Below are 9,454 nucleotides of genomic sequence, written 5' to 3'. Positions count from 1 at the left end.
GAATATTTCTGGGAAGAAATGAAGAAATTTCGAATCAGTCCCAGGTTCTTGTCTTGGACACGGTTACTATACTCAGTGCCCACATTACCACACCCTTCGACCTGGGCAGGGGTGCCCCCTTTCCCTGCTTGCTATTGCTATAGAACTCTTGGCAAGCCTGATTCGGGTGTACCCTAGGATTTGTGGCCTCAGGCCAGGGAACGGGGCTGACAAGATTGCGCTGTTGCGGCTTGTGGATGAGTCTGGTAGATTCTCTGGCCTGAGGATAAACTGGTCCAAATCTAGTATGTTTCCCATCCATGGGGGACTTCCAAGGCTCCTGTCACCTCCAATCCACAGCAATGGGCACTTAAATTTAAGTAACTGTGGATTTGGGTCACAAATTTATTGGCTGATTATATACCACTTAACATTGACCCTGTGATCAGCTATCTTTCAACGTGGACGAAACTGCTCCTGTTCATGTCGGACAGAGTTAATTTAATTAAAATGGTCCTTCAATGCAAATTTTTATACCATCTACATCATTCCCATGTACATCTCCTGGGGTGGCTCGTTTCCAAAATGAACAAACATCTTGAGTCATGGGAGGTCTAGCCCAGACTTCAGAGCTTACTATTTTGTTGTGCAGCTGGCGAACCTGTGGGGATGGATTTGGGACTCCCCAATGACTGACTTTTATGGGCTTCCTTGACAGGTGGATGGGATTCTGTAGGCCCCCCATTCAGGCTCTATTGGGCACACAGGTTTCTAGGAACATAATGCAGGGGGTATTGGGCGGCATGGGTGTAGATCTTGACACCCTGATATGGGTTAATTCTTCTCTCCCTGAGCTATGTAAATTATGCCAGTTTCCCCGCTTTTGTGATGCGGGTGTCACTTTCTTTGCTCAACTGCATTCAAATAGCATCTTCAAATCATTTGAGCAGCTACAGGTGGACTTTCCCTTCCCGAACTGTCTTTTCTGCATCTGCAATTACCTACAATTGTTCCATGCTCTGGTTGCTCACTTTGTTACCTTTGGCCCAGCCCTAATCTGCTCACTCCTCAATAAGGTGGACTTAGCTAAGGCCAATTCTATACTCTATTCTAATGTCCATTCCCTTCTTGCTACTGATGATTTGGGTTATCTAAGAATGGGATGAAAGATGGATTTAGATCCCTTCGATGACAAAGACTGGAGATATATGCTGGATAGTGCTAGGGGGGCCACCACCTGCACTAGATACAAACAAGTGCAGCTGTACATATTGCATCACGTATACTACTCCCCAAGCAGGCTGCTCTGGATGGGTGCTAGAAATAACTCTGTTTGCCCAAAATATGGTGATGTCTCTGCTACCTTTTGGCATCTGCTTTGGAGCTGTCCTGTGGTTGGGGACTTCTGGTCGGAGGGGATGTGGGACATATGCAAACCAGGTATCACTGTCCCAATACTGTTCACCATTACTTATGTGTTTGCACTGGGCCTGGACCTTCTGCTAAACAGGAGCTCAACCAGATATGTTACGAATCTCCTTGCTCTGGCCAAGGTCACCATCGCCAGAACATGGACAACCCGGGAGGTTCCCCACTTTGTCAATTGGGTAAACCTGGTTAATTAAGCTGTAGGCATGAATGATTTACTTACCAGTCCCATAATAATATGCCTAAATACTTCAAAGATTGGTCTAGATGGGCGAAATTGAGATATGCAGTAAGGTCGCTGATGGAAGATTTCGATCTAGACCGAGTGCTCTTCCCTTAAGATATGGGTAGCCGGGGGATACAACAGACACATTTTGTCCTGCATTTGTAAAAAGAAACATCGCACCTGGTTTTTGTCTGGGGGATGGGGGCCTTTCTCCCTAGGGGATCCCTATCAGTCTCACTTCATGCTGACTGCACCCCTGTTCAGGCCAAGTGCTGCCTCCAACACACTATGCTTGTTGGTACTGAGCACCATATCACGATAAAACTGTGATTATTTTCTCCTATAAGGTTGGTAAATGGATGTATAAGACCATATTGTTGTATTGTTGCACCATGATGATGGTATCATAATATACAATGTTTTGCTTTTAGATTATGTACTAGTGTTAGAGCGTAGAGATAACTGCTATAGTAGGAATGTGTTTTTTCTCTGTATTGTTTCAAACACTCTTCATAAAAATACTTGATTTAAAAAATAAATATCACTGATTGGGCACACCATGGGTAGTATCACACGGGTCTTAGAAATCAGTGGCTCTTTACGATTGTAAAATCATTGATAATTCCAGAGATTCTTAAAAAAACAGATCTTACATGAATATGCTGTTGTGGGGAATAATCTGTGGCAGGCGCTGTCTCCGCACTGGCACTGCGAGAAACGGTCGCCTGTTCTCCCCGATCGTCATGCTTCCGGATTCCTCTGGCGCACAGGCGCTATAAGCTTCGCGTCTCGTTGCTAGACAATGGGACACTTCTTCGGCTTCCTGTGGGCGGTCAGCGTGCCTGATCACCAATTACCGCCAACCTATCAAGGCTTATCTCCAGGGTTAAATTGCAGCCTCTGGCTCCACTAGGGTGCCAGAGTATTAGTTCTCCATGACTTCCCTTTGATTTAAGTTTTGGCACCTTACCGCTAGTTCCGGCTCTCTGACTCCTGGCTTGCTTTTGACTCTTCTTTGGATCTCCCCTTGTACCTCGCTACACGCTGGTTCTGACCCGGATTAATTGACTACGTCCATCCATTCTGTTACTATGCTAGTGGCTGTGTCGAAGAATCACAACCTGCGCGCCCTCTTGCAGCGCAGCCCAAACTCCCTTGCGGGGGTGCGTTAGCACTGCTGAGCAGGGAGGCGCGGAGTCTAATACCAGTTAGTAACTTCTTCGCAGATCGTGACACTCTGTTCTTGAGATCAATTAGGCGTGTAGCCATAAACAGGATGATATCAATGATTGTAGGGCCTTAGCCAATGCGAACTCACTGGCAAATGTATGGTACTAAAATGGTTTCAATTTTAATGGCATACACATTGAACAAACCGAGATGAAAAACTATTTATTCAAATGCATTGATGAGCATCATGTTACTAAGTTTCCTCATATTAAATTAAACAAACCCCCCACATAAAAAAAAATAAAAAATCAACTAACAACTAATTGCCTCTGCAACAGCCAGTTCTAAAGAAGTAATGGTAGAGTGTAATCTCTGTGGAAAGTGTCATAATTTCACTTGGCTTAAAGAAGGATGATAAATAAAGAAGCGATTATCACCTGTGGTATCACTGAAAGTTAACACATGCACAACTCTGTGATTTCTGAATGCTGCAGATTTCAGCTTTGCTGAATCATGGTCTTTGTACCGTATCAAAATGATACATCTGGACATGCATTCATCTTACATGATAATGTGGGATGTGAATAACATGGTACCTATAATGTTATTTGATTCTTAAACATGGTTAAATCTACAATTCAGTTGAATATTAATGTGACCGGTTGGGTTTACATTGCCATCCGGCATTTGGGTTTGGTCCTTGGTAGAGGGACCTTACACAGTTTATTTGGGTTCCTTTCTCACCATCATTAACCGACTGTTACAGACCACTCATACTGGTGTCACCTGCCACCAGACATTCATCGGCTGCGAATACCAATTGTGCTATAGTTGTAGGAAGACAGTGCTGCCACCACCAGGCTCCTTCTCTGGCACCTAGAACCGCTTATTTATGGGTAGCTGGTATAGCTTCTGCAGCGCCTCTTTGTCTGGTATCTCCTAACACAGTTGACCACCCACTCCTCCTTGATGGCCTTCATTCTATTGGCTTTCACAGCATCTTCCTTTTCTGGTTTACCTCCAGTGCTAAAGTGGATGAACGTTGCCTAGGCTTACATTTGTTACTAAAGATTTGCAACAGCTGAAGGCTAAGTGGTTGAGATATGTTATTACTGTTACCTCAGATGATTCAGTCAGGTTTGCACCAGGTGGTGCTAGACATGTCTGATATATCTGATGGCTCACCTGTTTGTTTAGAGGAATTTAATTGCTGCCTAGATTTATTAGAGTTATTTAGAGTAATTGAAGATGTTTCATAGTCAGCCTCGCAGGAAACATTGTTTAGTGGGAAAAGACTACCGTGTTCTCAAGGGAGTTGTTATGTGCGTATTGTCGCTAACCAATAACGATTGTCGAACCTCGATTTGTGTTTCCAACGCACAAAGATTTATTCGCAATTAGTAGAATAATATGCTCAAGCGAAGTGATAATAAATACAGCCGTTACTTATCGCAGGCGCTCTGGATCCAGTGTGCAGCATTCAATCCTGAAGTCTGGGGACAAGATGTCTGAACACTAGATGTGAAGCTGCTGCTTATATACACACAAAAATACAGTAACACAAAGAAGATGGTATAGCTTGCATCTATTGGTCCAGGTCTCAGGAAGGTCCAAGGGGTTGTCAATTATTGGCTAGTTCATCCTAAGGAATCCAAAGGAGGGGGTCACCTCTCCAGGGGGTATGCTCGGCTCTTCCCGCCAAGATTCCTTAGTCTTAAGTAGTTCATAATTCCCTATCATTCATAACTTGTGTATGCACCCTGCGAATCCCTCGCAGGGTGAACCAAACAGTAGGATATGTAAAAAGGTTTATTATGATACCACTCATGATATGATTCCTTCAACCTGTTTCGTGTATTTCACTAATATGCATGTAACTCTAATAATAACATATAAATACTACTATATTTCGACATAACTATGTGTTGCAACTACCATTAATGTGTACTATTTTATAAGTATGCGTGTTTCTGCGAATGTATGGTAAAAGACCTATTACTGTTGCCGCCACGTGTAGTGGATGCGTACGGCCTTTCACTCCGTAGCATGCCCTTGTACGTCGATGCGTACCGTACGCATCTTTTCAGGCAAAGACAACCAAGTTTGTTCGACTTTAATTGAAATGACTTTATCCAATTTGCTGACTTCGACAGCTCCACCCTTTGATAGTGTAATAAACTATCACCCAATCACCGTTTCAAGTTCAGGATTATACAATACTTCTTCACTGACCATTAACTCGGTATCTGGTACCACCCTTTCAGTCTCTTTCTCAGTGTTACTCCTATGAGACCGTTTTCCACACTTCAACACAGTAGGAACACATTTAACAACTAAACCAATTGCTAAGATGACACCCAGTATAAGGAGAAGGAGCTTACCTACACTAGCAACCATTTCCTGTACCCACTCCCCCAGACTGGAGAACCATTTCACAGGGTTCAACCACGAGAACCAACCCGCCACCTTTTCCCCGACCTCATATAACGAAGAATTATGGCTCTTTCGAAATTCCCATTTCAGCTGCAAAATTTCATCCATCTTCTGGTCTATAACTTCTTTAAGGTCATCCGTATTATTAGTGATGTACGTGCAACATTTGACACCGAACTGGGTGGCCAGTGTCACACAGTACCCACCAGTAATAGAGGTGAGATAATTAAGTACCAGTCTATGTTGCACCAACTCCTTCTTGTACGCTTGTAGCTCCCTTCCAGTATACCTGAAAGTGTCATCATACATCTCTGTGATATTATCTATTAATTTAGCTAGGTCTTGGATATATTTAAAGTTTAATGTTCCCCGAGCGGTCCTGGTGAGGTCTAGAGCAACCATAACTTGAAAACCAGCAGTTTCACTAATCAATTTTGTAGCTATGGGTTCCTCACCAGGAATCATATTTCTCTTGCCACGGTGTTCATACTGTGTGTGTATGTATGGTGGTGATGTAGTCTTGTGAATACCAACCATTTCTTCATGAGTAATAGTCATGATTTCAGGAACCAGTTTAGCTAAGAAACACAAGCCCTTGGAACTCGGAGTCACCCAGGAATAAGCTTTCCTCCCACAAACAAAATACACATCATCAGGGAGAACATAAGGAACAGTATGCCCATGAATTATATCACACAGAGTTTTGATAAAACTACCCATGCCTAGTGTCTCCATTTGCTCTAGACACGTGTCGGCATTAATGACATTTTTACATTTATCTGTAGAGACTTTTCCGATGGATACCTTCTTATGTTTGGTTATACGCCCTAATTTGTGACTTCCATCAACATTCCTGCCTAGTAGTGACCTTGTGAGTCTCCCTCTAAAATGAGTGTGGCGAGCCATTGTCTGATCTGATAGGTCAGCCTCCCAATTCTCCAGGCGCTTTGCATGAGATATATTTAGGCACAGCAAAGATCTGCTTATGGAGTATTGTCGAAGCGTCAGACTAGGGGACCTAGTGTTATTGTACCTCCCGTCTATGGGTCTCCCATCCCTCAATTCGAGTACTTCCGATATGTTTAGAGGGAATGGCACTAGTCCTATATTATGCTGCCCTTGCGGCACGTGAGAGCACACCCAACACTCGGTTTGGTTTAGTACCTTACCCACCAGGGAGTGATAATCCTCCAAAGGATTCCCGCCTATATTCAAAATACTGGGGGACTGGCATCGTTGGATGCATCTCTCTTCAACTAGGGAGTCGCAGAACTTGCAGATACAATACTCATCAGACAATAGCCCCTCACACTGCCTCCGAGTTCCTGAGCTATCAGACCTTTTCATAACCCCCGGTCCAAGTTTGATAATGGGCTGCTCTGAGTTTCCTAATAACTTTTCTTCTGCGTCCATTTCATCCGTATCACTCCCAGAACTCTCCTCCGTCCTCTATCCTCCTTCACAAAAACAGAATGTCCTAGAAAGAGTAAAAACAAGGAAAATCCTGGAACAAAGAAAAACAAAAACCGCCACTCCATCGCTGGAAAGATAGTTCTGGGGCAACGTATCTGGTTCAGGTGTCTCGACTGCAGGCTTTAGGTCTCCCGCAACAGACTCACGAGTGACAGATCTATGTCGTTGGTCTTAGCTTTATCTTGCACTTTCTCCGGATTATGGACTCTCCTGCAGTGGGTGGAATGGACCCAAGTGTCTCTCTCTGCAACCTTCAGTGATGTAGTACTGGTCAGCAGCACTTGGTACGGGCCTTCCCAACAGTCTGTTAAACAACCTGAATGTAAGAAATTGCGGATCATAACATAGTCTCCAGGTTCAACATCATGACAGTTTGTTTCTGGCATACCAGGTGACAACATTTTTAGTTTTTGTTGTTGTTGTTTTAGCTGTCTACTCATTCTTATAAGATATTGTACAGTCACTTCATTATTACACTTCAAGTCGTCTTGTGGACTCACGATGAAATGAGGTTGTCGTCCGAACAGTATCTCAAAGGGAGACAGATTAAGAGGAGGTCTAGGAGTGGTCCGAATGCTATGGAGGACCAATGGCAAAGCCTCAGGCCATACCAACCCAGTTTCAGCCATTATCTTACCAAGCTTGTTTTTTATAGTACCGTTTACTCTCTCCACCTTACCACTGGCTTGTGGTCGGTAAGGGGTGTGAAGTCTGCTACCGATTCCCATGAGTTTACACATGTTTTGGAAGATATCACCAGTAAAATGGGTACCGCTATCACTTTCAATGATTCTAGGGATACCGAACCTACACACAAAGTCTTGTACAATTTTCTTTGCAGTGAACACAGCAGTATTAGTGGCTGCAGGATATGCTTCTACCCAACCGGAAAACACATCAATACACACTAACACATACTTTAAATTCCTGCACGGTGGTAATTGGATATAGTCAATTTGTATTACCTGAAAAGGTCCGTCTGTAGGAGGGATGTGGGATGGCTCAGTTGGAATAGTTTTCCCAACATTTTTCCTCAAACAAGTAAGACATGACATTGCTTTCTTACCAGCCTGAGAGGAAAATCCGGGAGCACACCAGTATGCTCTCACCAGTTTGCACATACCTTCTTTACCCAGGTGAGTCAGACCGTGTGCTGCTTCAGCCAGGCTTGGATAGTATGTTCGGGGAGCTACAGGCTTACCTTGTCCATCCCTCCAGAGTCCTGAGGACTCTTGACCACATCCCTTCGCCTTCCAGACCGCCTTTTCCTGCAGGGAACACAAATCTTGCATTTCAATTAATTTCTGCATGTCTAATGTCTGAAAAACCATCATAGTCTCGGTCGATACAGTCATAGGTTGCCCTGCTGCCCATTTAGCAGCTTCGTCTGCCCTGTTGTTGCCCAATGACACTGGGTCTTCTTCAAAGGTATGGGCTTTGCACTTTATGACGGCTACTGTTCTGGGTAACTGTATCGCTGTCAGAAGTCCTTTTATGTGTTGTTAGTGTGCCACTGGTGTACCTGCTGCTGTCGTAAAGTTTCTAAGACGCCAAAGGGCCCCAAAATCGTGCACTACCCCGAAGGCGTACCTAGAGTCAGTATATATATTGGCTGATTTACCCTCTGCCAATTCACACGCTCTCCTTAATGCTACTAGTTCCGCCACTTGGGCTGAGTGAGGTGGGCCAAGGGGTTCAGCTTCTACCACATCCTGATTGTCTACAATAGCGTAACCAGTACATAGCTCTCCCATCTCTGTCTGTCTATGACAACTTCCGTCTGTATAAAACGTAAAATCTACATTTTCTAAGGGGGTGTCACGTATGTCGGGCCTTGCAGTAAAGGTCTGATTCAGGTGTTCCATACAATCATGCGTGACAGTATTCTTGCCTAACTCATCATCAACCAGGGTCTCCTCACCTCCCACCCTTTGTGTCTCTAGAGACACATACGGAAGGTATGTAGCTGGATTTAAGGTGCTACATCGTTTGATGGTGATGTTTGAGGGTGCCATCAAGGCTAGTTCACACTTTGTGAATCTAGCTGAAGAAACACGTCTGGTTTGGGCTGAATTTAACAGAGCTGATACAGCATGGGGTGTATAGATAGTTGAATTATGTCCTAATACTACGTCCTCGCTCTTACTTACCAGAAGAGCCGTTGCTGCTACACTTCTGAGACATGTTGGGAGTGATCTTGCCACATTGTCTAATTGTGCACTGTAGTATGCTACCGGTCTGCTAGCGTCACCATGTTTCTGTGCGAGGACACCTGCTGCACAACCATCAGCTTCTGTACAGAATAGCTCAAAAGGCTTTTCATAATCAGGTATTCCCAATACAGGTGCTTTAGTCAGACTATCTTTAAGATTAAAGAACGCTTGCTCTGACTCTTCTGTGTGTACAACATGTTCTGGTTTTGAGGAAGAGACTAGCTCCTGCAATGGTAATGCCAAAATAGAAAAACCTGGGATCCAGGAACTACAGTATCCACACATCCCTAAGAAAGTACGAATCTGCTTCTGGCTCTGCGGCAGAGTCATGTGTTGTATGGCCTCAATACTGTCGGTTGTCAGGTGTCTTAGCCCCTTAGTGAGGCAGTGTCCTAAGTATTTGACCTTAATCTGACATGGCTGTAATTTATCCTTTGCCACCTTGTGCCCTGTTTGTGAAAGATGAAGCAACAACAATTTAGTATCATGTAAACATGACATAAAAGAATCAGAGCACAACAACAAATCGTCC

This window comes from Mixophyes fleayi, chromosome 8, assembly GCF_038048845.1.
Source record: "Mixophyes fleayi isolate aMixFle1 chromosome 8, aMixFle1.hap1, whole genome shotgun sequence".
In the NCBI taxonomy this organism is placed as follows: Eukaryota; Metazoa; Chordata; class Amphibia; order Anura; family Limnodynastidae; genus Mixophyes; species Mixophyes fleayi.
Note: the sequence above shows the minus strand (reverse complement) of the source record.